This window comes from Vipera ursinii (assembly GCF_947247035.1).
Source record: "Vipera ursinii genome assembly, chromosome: 2".
In the NCBI taxonomy this organism is placed as follows: domain Eukaryota; kingdom Metazoa; phylum Chordata; class Lepidosauria; order Squamata; family Viperidae; genus Vipera; species Vipera ursinii.
The window spans coordinates 110,194,352-110,208,828 of record NC_139513.1 but is presented as its reverse complement, the minus strand read 5'-3'; positions in this window follow the sequence as shown (position 1 = coordinate 110,208,828).

The following is a 14,477-nucleotide window of genomic DNA, read 5'->3' as shown; positions in this document are numbered from 1 at the left end:
TTGTCAGCTCTCCCAGGTAAAACAGACAGGGAACATGACTAAATGAACTAATTCCACTTTATTGTAAGAATACATTAACAGAATCTTGCAGATCTCAAAGTACAAACTTCCCAATACCACTTTTAACTATCTGATCCATTCGACTGAGTCCATCCTAAGTTTCTTCCTTTTGTAAAGCCGCTGGGAGCTCCTGCCTCTCTTGTCTGATTATTTCCTAGGCAGCATCTCTTCCCCTCATTCACCAAGGTCATCCACACTTTCTCTTACAACGCTTGACCTCACTGCAGGCTTTAGTTCCACTCCCAGCATAGATAAATAATTGGGAGAGAGCTGCCAATGGACCAGATGTTATTTGCTTCTTCTACAGGGAATTATATCAACCTATCAACTAAGGATTCACTCCTTAGATTTGTCTGAGCAACTGTTTTAACCAGGAGCCTCAGAAGGGAATCAGCAGAGATTCTAACCGGAGAATGAATTTATGAAAGAGTGAGAACTTTAAGCAAGGGCCTCAGAATTTGGCCCAAATTGCTTCTACTGCAAGGATATAATTATAGACCCAGCATTGTGGACTATATACTGTTTTGGCTTTGAAAACTGAAATTTCTATAGGCACATAATTGTTTCCTTTACAGCTTGTGGTTATTGCATTAGAAGCTTTTGTGCCTGGAGTGTTAGGCTGGAAGACTGAAGTTTCCAGGAGAGAGAAGACTGACAAGAGATATCTGGGTATTTATAGGTTTTTGCTCAGTTTGGATGTTTTGATTGTTCAGATATGAGGTACTGTAGGTTGGTACACCACTTAGCAAATACCATCATCCTTATTTGGCAGGGTTACTTTCCAGCATTTGGGTCTGGCAATAAATGCTAGCATGTGAAGGCTTTGTCACAACCCCTCAAAGGACACACAAAGGACAACAGCAGCAGCAGCAACAAGACACTAAATACGAACATTGGGTTTGAGCTAGAAATTTGGCTCTAACAACTCCCCTGAATCAAGACTACAAAGTACCTAGTCACTAGGAAGGTGACTAAATTCTTTGCCATGACAGTGAAATGCATGTTTGATTAGCAGATGGAGAAGTGATTATCGTTCTCTCTCTATGTAGGCTATGTTTCTGTACCTACTTAATAGGAAATCAGCTTCACTGAACTTAATGGGGCCAATTTCTGAATGAGCATGCACAGAGTTATGCTGCTAATCCACCATAACAGAGATGACAATCATCACACCATTTGCGATATGTATCAGAAAGAGCTCTAGAAAGAAATAGAATTCCCATCGAAAGAATCGCTAGTCCAAAACCTGCATTTGGACCTCCAAATCAATTTCACAACATGACTAAAACATGCTCATGTACATACCCGAATTACCAATCTGGAAAGATTGCAGCAGTACTGCCTGAGCCTATGCCTTGAACTCAGTTCAGTTATACTCGGTGTCAGGAAAGGCATTCCATTAGTATGAATATGGAAGAGAATGAGTGGGAAACTGTTCTGTTGAGTTGTGATCAAGACAAGCCAACAGCACTGATCATTTTGAAGTCTGTTATTGTCAGAGTTGTCCGTGGGAGATGAAGTTTTTATGTGCCTCACAGCCATATTTCCCTTTGGTGATATTTGATCAAATTTGCTGCTGCCAATATAACATGATATCCACAGAGATACTGGGGAGTGTTGGGGGGGGGGGAGGAATGTACCAAAACAATAGACAGTTGGTCTTTGAAGAAAATGTTACAGAGAACTGGAGCTTATGAGCTTGCTGCATCCCAGGGGCATAAACTAGAAAAGCAAGATGCTTCGTGTGACCATTGACAAAGAGACTTTTTAATGTTTTTCTCTTTTGTGACAATGCAGATAAGGAAGGAAGCTACAGTTAAATATACTGTATAGAGCAGGGGTCCCCAACACCTGGTCTGTGGACCAGTACCGGCCTGTGGCATGCCAGCAACTGGTCTGCACAAACAAGGAAAACCCTATACACAGGTTGCAGGCAGCACACAAAACCAGGCCCCCTCCAGTCCATAGAAAAATCTCTCTCCACATAACCGGTCCCTGATGCCCAAAAGGTTGGGGACCTCTGGTATAGTGTGTACCAAAAGTCAGCTCCCACAGGCCTATCATAGTGTTCCATTAATTTTTTTTTCAGGGAAAAATTTACTGTACTAAGAAATGTTCAAAAGTCATGCAATAAAGTGTTTAAAAAGAAATGGCAAACTATTCAGACTTCTAATGTGATTAATTTCTCTATGGGGCCTCAATTTTGGTGTGCCCTATATATTGAAGGAAACTGTGTATCCAGAAAGGAGGTGATGCTCGAAAGGCACCCATTCTTCATGGAATAGAAGCTGAAGGAGGAAATTATGGACCATTTATGACTGATCAAATGGTGCCAGAGTTATTTGAATCACGTATTAAAGTTCATATAACATGTGGCAAAATTAGAGAGACTGAAAGACAGATTACAGAGAATATGCTATTTCATTCATTTACCTTTGTCAAAATGAGAGCAAGGAAGTCTGCAGAACTCAAGAGATAGGAAGAACAATTCCAAAAGGGAAAAACATTTCCAATTGACTATGGCAGAAAAAAAATACAAGTAAGTCCACAGGAATTAGATACCAGCTGGCCAAATTCAGCCTCATCACATATTACTGGATTAATTTTCTACATACCTCCAGTTTCAAAAGCATCATCCATCTAGGGCCATTTTTAAGAGACAATTTTATGCCATCTTGAAAACAATTTAGCCAACTTCTTTCTGCCTTAGCTGTGGAGTAAGTAACAGCACAACTAACCCACCCCCCCCCCCAATATTGTTATTATTATATTTAAATGCTGCTGTTGTTTCTAGCTTGTGGGCAATCTGCTCCCATTTTGAGGAATTCCTCTCTTACTACATGTCATGGCTCTTCATGAGAGGCTGTTTTATTATAATAACATAACATAACATAACAACATAACATAACATAACATTTTTAATATATTTAATATATTTTTCAAGAACAAGCCAAGAAAACACAAAAATATGGAAATGGATTGGAGACAAGTCATTTGTGTTTTATCCCTTTTGGAAGGAGGTTGGGGAACCTCCTTCCAGGAACTTGAGGGAGGGCAGTGACTTTTGCTGCTTTATTTCAAAATAGCCTATTTGAAAACCATTACAAAACTACAAAGTACCCTGGACATTTCAGCAAGCAGAAGTGGTGTTCATGTAGAAGTCTGAAGACATCTGATGGTTTTCATGCCTGGTATATTATGGTCACCAAAAAGAGGTAAGCCCATTGTATATGGCAAGAATGTCACTGCTATGGAGAGAACTCAAAATATTGCATTAAGAATGTAGGAAAATGCTCAAGCAACTGAAGGAGTGCAAACAATACTGTATGTGAACTGGAGCATTACAAGATAAAAAAAACCTCCAATGTTAGATAAATAAGATAGCTTATTCTAAAACATTAAATTTATTCAATAACACTATGTTCAACTAGAATTCGGAAGCAAGAGATTCCATCAATGTATCTATGGACCATAAAAAAAGCTGAGCGCCAAAGAATTGAGGCCTTTGAACTACGGTGCTGGAGAAGACTCCTGCAAGTCCCTTGGACTGCAAGGCGATCAAACTGGTCAGTCCTAGAGGAGATCAACCCTGACTGCTCTTTAGAAGGCCAGATCCTGAAGCTAAAACTCAAATACTTTGGCCACCTAATGAGAAGGAAGGACTCACTGGAGAAGAGCCTAATGCTGGGAAAGATTGAGGGCAGTAGAAGAAGGGGACGACAGAGAATGAGGTGGCTGGATGGAGTCACTGAAGCAGTAGGCGTGAGCTTAAATGGACTTCAGAAGATGGTAGAGGACAGGAAGGCCTGGAGGAATGTTGTCCATAGGGTCGCGATGGGTCGGACATGACTTCGCAGCTAACAACAACAAATCTATGGAAAACAATAAACATGAAAAAACACAGTGCATAAAACTAGATATCATGCAACAGAGACAATCTAAAGATGATGTGACAAAAATTTATCTTTGTTGCTTTTTCCAGAGCAGGAGTTTCGAACTCGCCGTGTCAGGTGACATGTTGTGACTTTTTTCCCCTTGCCAGAGCTGGGGTGGGTGTGGCTTCTGCATGACGCATCCAGCCCGTGGGTCTGCAGTTTGACACCCCCATTCCAGAACATAATTGAAACAAGGAGAATGAGATTGGATGAAACTATTGGATGAAGTTGATTTATCTCGTGTTTTATTTTCCAGTCTCAGAATTAAAACTAGGAGAAAATGTTGACCTAGTTCCTGCAAATAATAAAAAATACAATTTTAAAATATATATTATTGGACAAGATAATATAATGCTGATAGCCAAGAGATCACTGTTGTTACTTGAACCATAGAGAGGAATTAAGGGTATATGACAGACCCATTTTTTTAAAGTAACAAAATCTAGGTCCCAAAATATTTATTGAAAGATTTACCAGTCTTCTGAGCCTTACATTATTTTAAATAAATAGATGAATCCTTGGCCCAAGCACAGAGGATGTACATAGTTTTGTAGCATAAATTATACTCTCAGAAATATTTTAAATGTAGATTGCCTCATACATTCCAAATAATAACTTGACAGAAGTTGTAAGTCAAATTATATAAGCCTCAGTGGAAAGGTTATCTATTTTATTAGTTTATTAATCAAAATGTACAATAGCATCCTTGAAAGTATTACAAGCAAAATAGTAAGTCATAGCAATACCAAAAATCTATATTTACATGATGTTTAAATGTTTAGTTTTTGAGATGTTACATGGATAATTCAGAGAAACTTCAAGAGAGAATGTGTGAAGGGACCAGTTTTAAGCAAGTTTCTTAACAAATCAAAGCACAGTGGGAGTTAGTGAAAGTAACAAAGGATTGTTTGTGTGCAGGTATATCTGTATGTGTATAATCGAAAACATTCAATGTGGAAACTTTAAAGGCATGCTCTCTCCATAATCTTTCCTTCTGTGCTAGGCATGATAAAAATATACTTTGCAGCAATGACAATAATTATACACTTACAAATTTGCTCTCCCATCCATCAACACACGTCAGCACTATTTGGTTGTGCAGGTAATAATTTGAATGCATATAAGTGGCTTGAAAACATATGGAGGAGTGAGACTCAGAAACAATAGCAAGGACTGAGAAGAATATGAGAATAAACAGGAGTTGAAGAATGGTTTGTTATTGGAAGGATAACAGACCCAGAAACCACACCAAAAAAAAAATTCCCCAAAGTTGTTCAAAATGGTCAGGTAAATAAACCCCAAAGCAACTTAATAACTCATTTTGAATTCAGTTATTTCTAGTTTAAGAGTTGTGTATGTTACATAGTATCAGTTCCACACCTGTTTTCTACTTTGGCATTGAAAATTTTCTATCAGGAGATCTCGATCACTTCTTGAACAAGATCAGTGATGGTGAGAAAGCTGCCCAATCCAATCAAAAGGGTGTTAGGTGATACCAGTCCTACCCTGCCATAGGACAATTCAGCAGAGTGCATGGTTCTCAGTTTACACCTTATGACTAGTCAGTGCCAACATGGCTGTTTTGAGGATCGTTTCTTATCAGTGGTGGGATTGAAATATGTGAACAACCGGTTCTCTGTGTGGATGCCACTTCCGGAAGTCCATTCTGGGCCTGGGCAACAAAAACTTAGCTACCGGTTCTACTGAAGTGGTGAGAACCGGCTGAATCCCACCACTGTTTCTTATGCAATAAAAAGGAATTCCTCGGTGGAACCACAGTATAGAAATGGTTCCTTGAAGGAAAAAGGTTGAAACCTTCTGAATTCAGACAGTAAAAAGAAAGAGATGTTCCAGCATTCAAATGCAGACCCTCTATTTTCTCCAGTATTGTCTTTAAAGTAAACCTATTGGATATTCTTCAACTTCTTGCCACAGTGATCTTCACAGTTTCATCAGGTGAGTGAGGCTGAAATCAGAGCTGCTGCCAAACTGTCATTAATCAGAGACTCAATTATCTCTTCAAAGCCAGACAATCTTCAGCACATACTCAATAAGATCCCACAAACAGCAATTTATCTCTAATTATCTAATCATCCTTCTCTAAATCTGCCACTTCTTATCAATAATCTTATTACTGTAATTAATTGCAGAGTTCATTAAGTACACAGAGCACGGTAAAAGTATACACAACACCCAAATTCCACCCACATCGAACAAGGAACAAAATGCCTGAAAAAGCTATCTTTATTCCAGATGAAAACCCAGTATGATCTCTTTAATATTAATAAAGGGGAGGAATAAAAATAGAATGGCAATTCTCCCAGGTCTCCATAACGACTCTGATACATAGTCCTTACCTTTAGTGAAATACATCACTATTCCAAAACCACACAAAATTGTTTCAGTGTAGGTGGATTTCAGTAGCAGTTGTGTTCACAGACCCTTATGGTCTCTGAAAATAGTAGAGATTAGCAATGGAACATAATTTAATTTTCTGAATACAAAATAAAGACTACTATAGTAAATCTTATTTAATTGGGTTGTCAAATGTCTATGAATTTGAAAACAAAGTGAGTCCCTTTAAACAAAAGATACTACTTTATACATATTCAGGGATACCCTTATATAGGCAGAAATGCACCAGAAGAAAACAAACAATGATAAGTTACAGCAGCAATAGCAATAGGTTTTGAAATGGCTCTGTGAACTTCTGCAGCCTGTGGGTTCTCATTCAGGATATAAATAAATCTATTTCTTTGCTAAATTGGCAAACTTAGGAAGCTTCTGATCCCTTAATATTTCTAAGGGTTCGTGTGTTATCTTGGGCCATCATTAATGTACTTTTTCCATGCTATTTATAATAGAACCTCTGCATTATTGTCTATAAAGACTCTGCTCAGTTCTCCACAAGAGGCCTCATACATTTAGGAAACATTTTAAATTAAGTGCATTTATAAATGCAAGCACTGAATTATCTGGCCAATTACAGACATTTAATGAACTAATTATAATAAATAAACTGTGTGAGTCTCAACCCAGTGTTTGGTATAAAAGCACTATTGCCACCCATAGTTAGTAGGAAAGATGTCCAGGACTGAGAGTCGTGTTGCAAATTATCTATAAATTATATATAGCATTTATCCATCAATGAGTCAGATGGGACTCATGGTCATTTATTATGTAAGAGTGCCAAATAGGAAATTAAGGAATAAATTCCATTTGTCCCTAAAGACTTCTCTTCCTCATAAGACAGTGCCAATACAGCTTTCCTCAGAAATCATAGATCATTTGTTTAGAGGTTGTCCAGATTTCTCAATTCCCATGAGTGTGTTTTCTGGATCAGACTTGAAATCCTGTCTGAACTTAAGACCAATGGTAAATACATCCCAAGGAGTTTTAACATTCCTTATCCCCCACTACGGTTCAGTTGTATAAGCCAGATAAGGTACGGTACTTCTGGAAGCACAGTCAGCCATCAAGCCAGAATCTAAGGGCTGATTTCTCCACCCGGATGTTCTGCAGATACACCAAAACCAAAACTCCCAGAGTTTGTGGCCAACATATCCACAGCCTCTGAAGTGCCACTTATAAGAAATAATGGTCCATATTTCCCTTTATATGTTGATTGTAAAAGCTCTGTTGGTCACTTACTTTGGTGTCAACTCAATCAGTAAACCATTAGCCCTGAAATATGAGCATTTGTGGCTGAGACTGATAGCATTACATCTAATGATGTATACATCTAATGCATTAGGGTTTGTAATTGGATTATTATGATGAAACTGAGATGTCTCTTCAAATAGAATACCATGAAAGTGAACATTTTTTATTTTTATTTTTTTTAATTTTAATTCCATTTATATCCCGCCCTTCTCCAAAGATTCAAGGCAGCTTACAAGCTTAGCAGTAGCCTTCATTCTATGTATATGCCTGCTTATTAGGGCAGGATGGCTTTCCGGCCACTATAATTACCTGATTTCCTTACAAGGTAAAGGATAAGAAAGCCTTAATGATTTCATCAAGTTTGAAGCTCTCCTTGGATTTTGTCAGAATAAGGCATTGGAATGGAGGAAGATGTCACTTTAATACCAGTACAGTTAATTTAAGCCCACTAGATCATAGACTGGGGTATGGAAGAGAAGTAGTGTCATAGGAATACAGCTGGCCCAAAATGTTTTCAGGTCATTTCTGTGCTAGAGTCAGATGCAAGTTGGGAAAGGCCTAAATCCTCACATCATTATCAAGTTAAGGGCACCTTCTGTAATGTATTGGGCTTAGTCTTACTTAAATATATCACATGGGGTTAATTGCTGGAAGGTTGCTTAAGCAGGGAAGCTGGCTAACGGCTCCCAGCAACTCAGACAACTCGTCTCCAGCGCCGCCATTGGCTGCTTCTAGGGTGGCAATAGGTTACTTTAAACCTATTGGCTGCTGCCTAAAAGCCAGGGTATAAATTGCTGCATTCACAGCCCTGTTTCTTAGTTCAGTTCCTGCACCTGAATAAAGAATGATTCTTGCTGAACTCACTCGCCACGTCTCATCAATCAAGCAATGAACCCAGTATCTAACACTGGCAACGAAGGTGGGAATCCTGCTCCTCCAACTGAGCTGAAGAGTCACTAGGGGAGAGGCTGACCACGCCTGGTGGGAAAAGCAATTTCCCCCCCTACGGTCGGCCTAGCACAGCTACACTAGCAACCATGCACCCAGAGGATCAGTCCCTGGGCAACAGAGGAGCAGGACAAGAAGACAACGAGCCCCAGCCGTGAAGACCAGCCAAAATGGCAAAGGTCGGAAAGCTGGAAGAATATGATATAGCTGACCTGTAAAGATGGATTTCGTATCTATCCAGAGTCGAGAACTATCTACGCGCGAATCAAGTTGCTGAGGACGGCCTGAAGGCCGCTATGCTCCTGTGTGTGTGCAGCCCAGCCATGTTTGACATCGCGGAGAACTTGTTCACGCCAATGCCATTGGAGTCTGTAATGTTCACAGACTTGAAGAAACGGCTCAGAGACCACTTCCTGCCCAAGCCGTCAGTAATCGCTTGGCACCATGCATTCGAACAGAGGGTTCAGCAACCAGGTGAAACAGCGTCTGAACTCATCACGGCATTGAGGCAGGCCGCACGCCTGTGCCAGTTCTCCGAGATCGAGGAAAGGCTATGAGACCGGCTTGTCTGCAGTCTCCAGAATTAAGCGTTATAGCAAAAACTCTTTGCCAAAGAGACTCTGTCATTCAAAGCCGCCAGCAAGGCCGTACGAGCCATGCGGCCCGCCAAAACAGCACAGCACGAGGAAGCCATCCACCATGAGGACGCTGAACAAGCGGAAGACCCAGAAGACAACACAGAAGTCGACAAGCTACAAAGACACAACGACCAACAGCGTCACAGCAACAAGCAACAAGGGGCAACTTACAAGGCAGATCCCTTCCTTAGGTGCCCAGGATGTGGCAGCCACCACCAACACATGGACTGTAGGTTCCGGACATCCACATGTCGGCCCTGTGGAAAGACAAGCCACATCGCATCTATCTGCAGAGGTCGCCAAAGGGACCGGCAATCAAATTGCCAGTCGGACATTCCAATGCGGAGAGGTACTGGGGCCCCGGGACAGTATAGTGTAGGGTTTTGCTCCAGCCGCAGAAGCATTTGCCACATGGGAGCTCGCCGCCCTATTAAGCTGAAGCTTAGACTGCAGGTGGAGCTGCAAGGGGTGCCCTGCAAGATGGAGCTGGACACGGGCTCAGCTGTATCCATTATTTCACTTGAGACATTTAATTTTGTCTGCAATCACAGCAAGAGATGGGCCAAGCTGAGGCCATCTGACATTGTACTAACCAACTTCCAGAATGCTAGAGTCGCAGTCAAGGGTGAGGCCACATTAGCCGTTAAATTTAAGGGGTTTTCTGGACACCTGGACATTGTCATAGTAGGGGGTCAGCGAACGAGCCTTATCAGGCTTGACTGGTTTGATGCACTAGGCATCCAAGTAACCGGGATCAACCAGACGCAAGTCGTGAGTCTAGCGACAGTATGCGAGGAATTCGCAGATGTGTTTCACTCAGCTCTGGGGACATACACAGGCCTGCCAATAACATTTAAACTAGATCCTACTGTAGTGCCTGTCAGGATTAAACCTTGTAGGGTGCCATTTGCTCTTAAACACAAGATAGACACTGAGTTAGATAAACTTGTAGAACAGGGAGTACTTCAGCCAGTAGATGGGGGTGAATGGGAGACCCCAATCGTAACGCCACTAAAAGCCAATGGGGAGGTCCGAATCTGTGCCGATTACGAATGCACAATTAATCGTGCACTCAAACAGCATGCATACCCAGTAGTAAGCCACATACTGGCGTCCTTGCAAGGTGGTATAATTTTTGCAAAATTAGATTTGGCTCAGGCCTACCAACAGCTTCCTGTTGACGAGGCCACAGCCATGGCACAGACAATTGTAACCCACAGGGGGGCGTTTAAAGTAAAACACCTGCAATTCGGGGTCAGCGTAGCCCCTGGCATTTTTCAAGGCATTATGGAGCAGACGCTCAAGGGCATTCCGGGGGTTTGCCCCTATTTTGACAACGTGCTCATCGCCGGTGAGTCCACTGAGGTGCTACCAAGGAGGCTCAGAGCCGTTCTTCAAAGGCTGCACAATGCAGGCCTCAAGCTTAAAAAGAATAAGTGTAGTATTGGAGTCCCTTCAACTGAGTTCTTGGGTTTCCATATAGATGCTGACGGCATCCACCCCACTGAGTCTAAAGTAAGAGCCATTCAGATGGCACCCAGCTCCAAAACGAAAGGAGACCTTCAGGCGTTCCTAGGCCTCCTAAATTTTTACCATGCATTCCTTCCTAACAAGGCTGCAGTGGCAGAGCTGTTACACCGGCTCTTGGACAAAAATACTGTGTGGAAGTGGACTAGTGTTCACGAAAGAAGTTTTCAGGAATTGAAGGCTCTACTGTCCGTCAGTTCCACGATCACTCACTTTAAGGAATCAATGCCGGTATGCCTTGCGTGTGATGCATCCCCATACAGGGTGGGGGCTGTCCTAAGTCATTTGGAGAGCGATGAGACTCAAGTTCCAATTGCCTTTTATTCCAGGACACTGTCCTCCGCAGAGCGTAATTAAGCACAAATTGATAAGCAGGCATTGGCCATAGTAGCTGGAGTAAAAAAATTCCATGACTACTTATACGGCATGGAGTTCACAGTCTTCACAGATCATAAACCGCTACTGGGATTAGATAAAGCCATTGAAACTCAGGTGTACGGGTGTTACATGTGTCAGCAGTTGAGGCATGAAATGCTGCACACTCCAATCCACAGGTGGGAGGAGACACACACACCATGGTCAAGGATTCATATAGACTTCTCTGGGCCCTTTCAGAGACAGCTCTTTCTTATAGTGGTCGACAGCCACTCTAAATGGCTGGAAGTTATACCAATTGCAAATATGACTACTGCTAGGACCATCCAGGTGCTTAGGAAACTCTTTGCAATGCACAGGCTACCAGACGTCGTAGTGTCCGATAATGGGGCCCAATTTACTGTGGCAGAGGGCAAACCTCATTAGGCATGCGACATCGGCTCCATTTCACCCATCCACTAATGGTCAAGCCAAACGAATGGTGCGCACCACAAAAGAATCATTGAAGCGTATAGTGACCGTAGATTGGCACCACAGACTGGCCAACTTTTTGCTCTGCCAACATTCCACGCCATGCACAGCAATGGGTAAAAGCCCAGCAAAGCTGCGCTGGGGGAGGCGACTAATCACAAAGCTGGACAGGTTGCACCCAGATCAAGTGGCAGCAGAGGCCTCTCGCCCAAGACCCCTGAGGGGGTTGCAAGTGGGCGACGGGGTGTGGGCCCAGAACTGTGGGCATGGGAACTTGTGGGTGCCAGGGAAAATCACCAAAACATCAGGGCCCCTGTCATACAAAGTGGGCCTAGAGGGCAGGCGAGTTCTTAGTCGTCACATAGATCAGCTTACAAAGCATTTTCCAGAATGGCCACAAAGCAAGGACTTCATCCCAGGTCCCATACATGGACCGCAAACTGGCAGCCAGGCCGATCAATCCATATGCTCTGAGGTCCTAAGCAGCCAGAGCAACGGGGAGGTGGTCGTAGGAGTGCAACATGGGACCCCTGACGGAGAAAGCCAACCAGAACACTACAGCCACTGTGCTAACTCTGCGGAATGATTGGACTCTGGGGTGGGCCGACCTGACATGGCCAGCCAGAGAATTCCGAATCAGCCAGACTTGCTTGAACTTATGGACCCTGGTCTACCCAGCCTGGGGGGCAAGCTGGTAGGCCAGGGAGTGCCTGGCTCTTCCAGGCATTCCACAAGGGTTCACAAGCCTCCTGCATATTTACAAGATTTTGTTCCCAAATAAGTGAGCTATAATGTTGTACAGTATGTGTCATTGATTGATGCTAGCCAGGAGACCCTCTGTATTAGCAAGTACGGGAAAATGTGTACGCTTGTATACTACTTTTGTATCTCTGTAAAACTTGTAATTGCTGTAATCATTCCTTTGTTGTTATAATGGGGGGAGGGGTGTAATGTATTGGGCTTAGTCTTACTTAAGTATATCACGTGGGATTAATTGCTGGAAGGTTGCTTAAGCAGGGAAGCTGGCTAATGGCCCCCAGCTCCTCAGACAACCCGTCTCCAGTGCCGCCATTGGCTGCTTCTAGGGCGGCAATAGGTTGCTTTAAACTTATTGGCCGCTGCCTAGAGGCCAGGGTATAAATTGCTGCATTCGCAGCCCTGTTTCTCAGTTCAGTTCCTGCACCTGAATAAAGAATGATTCTTGCTGAACTCACTCGCCTCGCCTCGTCAATCAAGCAACGCACCCAGTATCTAACACCTTCTTCAATCTTCTGAATCCACAAGTTATCAGTAAGAAAAGTCAAGAATGTCCTTGATGAACCAAGCAGAATCAGCCAACAAAGCTTCCTATCATTGCTCTTTTACATTGCAGTGGTATTGAATATTGCCATATTCGTCACCTTAGAGTCTGTGTCTTCACACTTAAGATTTCAAGGTCAGTTCATGCCTTTTCCCCCCTTCTTTTTCTGTTAAAATACAACTAATTTTTTTTAAAACCTTCCAGTTTGTCAAGCTTTCGATTTCAGACGTACCACAGTTGGTCTTTAATATGCCATACATTTCCCATTACAGTTCTCTTTCAAGCCACCGTGGTGGGGAATATAGAACAAGTTCAAAGATTGTGCAGTGCCACTGAGACCAAATTGCTTCCATTGAGTATGGATGACCAACTCATCCACTGTGGCGGCAGCTTTTACCAGCCTTTTCATCATGCTGTTCTGTTGAATAAAGGGAGTTTGCATTTTAGAAGAGCCTAAAATATTAAGATTTAGAAAGTCAGAGCTTACTTTTAATACTCAAATCTCACTTTAATTCCCAGAAAGTCATATTATATAGTGCTTGATATCTCACTGTGAAGAATGGTAAGTGGAAATCTACACAAAGGGATAAAGACAGTATGCCGTTACTTTGTAGAAATAAAGTGAACACAGTGGGGAACTTTTAAAAATGAAACTAGTAGTGTCATGATACCAGGAAAGATTATTATTGACTTCCTTTATTAATGACATTTAATTTTTCATCAAAGCAGTGAATTGCAACAGAGTGCATTACATATCTACTTGATGTAATACTCATATCTGTATTCTACCATATTCCCTTATATATCCCTTAACAATATTTTTTTTAAAAAAAATAGAAAAACAGGGGGAGTTACAACTCAGTTTCTCAAGAATGGATTTTAAAGTGTTAAGATTTTTCCTGAGATTTTTTCCCCCCAACAAATGCTTGAGAAGCTTCTCAAAATAATAAGACTGTGTTTGTGCTAGAGATTTAAGATTCTTGGTGCATTGTATTTAGGATGCAAAGCAATTCAGATTTTAACAAAGCATTTGTATTGCCAATAATCTCACACGCTAAGTGCACACTGGTATTTCTTTGTCAGTAATCAGATACATTCCTTGGAGACAACATGAATCTGGCCACTTGCCATGGATTTTGATAATAGTTTACCAGCCCCCATCTGAATCAGCTATCATAGTTGGATATTGTCTTGAGGACACATTATCTCCAGAGAAAGCTTTTTTCATTCATTTGGGGAGGGGGAAAATGTATGCTGTGACTCTTCTGTCACCATTGTGGGCATTTTATTAACAATAATTAGGCTTCCTGATGACATTCTTATCTCATATTTTCACCTAATGGGGGAACACTTTTACATTTGACATAGTGAAAATGTAAAAAGGATCACCATAGAAATTTCAAAAACAACAAACAATATTATAATACGCAACTAGTGTTTGGAAATTATGGGATCACTCAAGGAGAATTACTGTGGCTGAAAGGAAACGGGGAAGAGAAGCTTTTTATGATTTTGATCTCTGTTGATGGAATGGTCTTTCCATTGAAGCTTGCACAATAT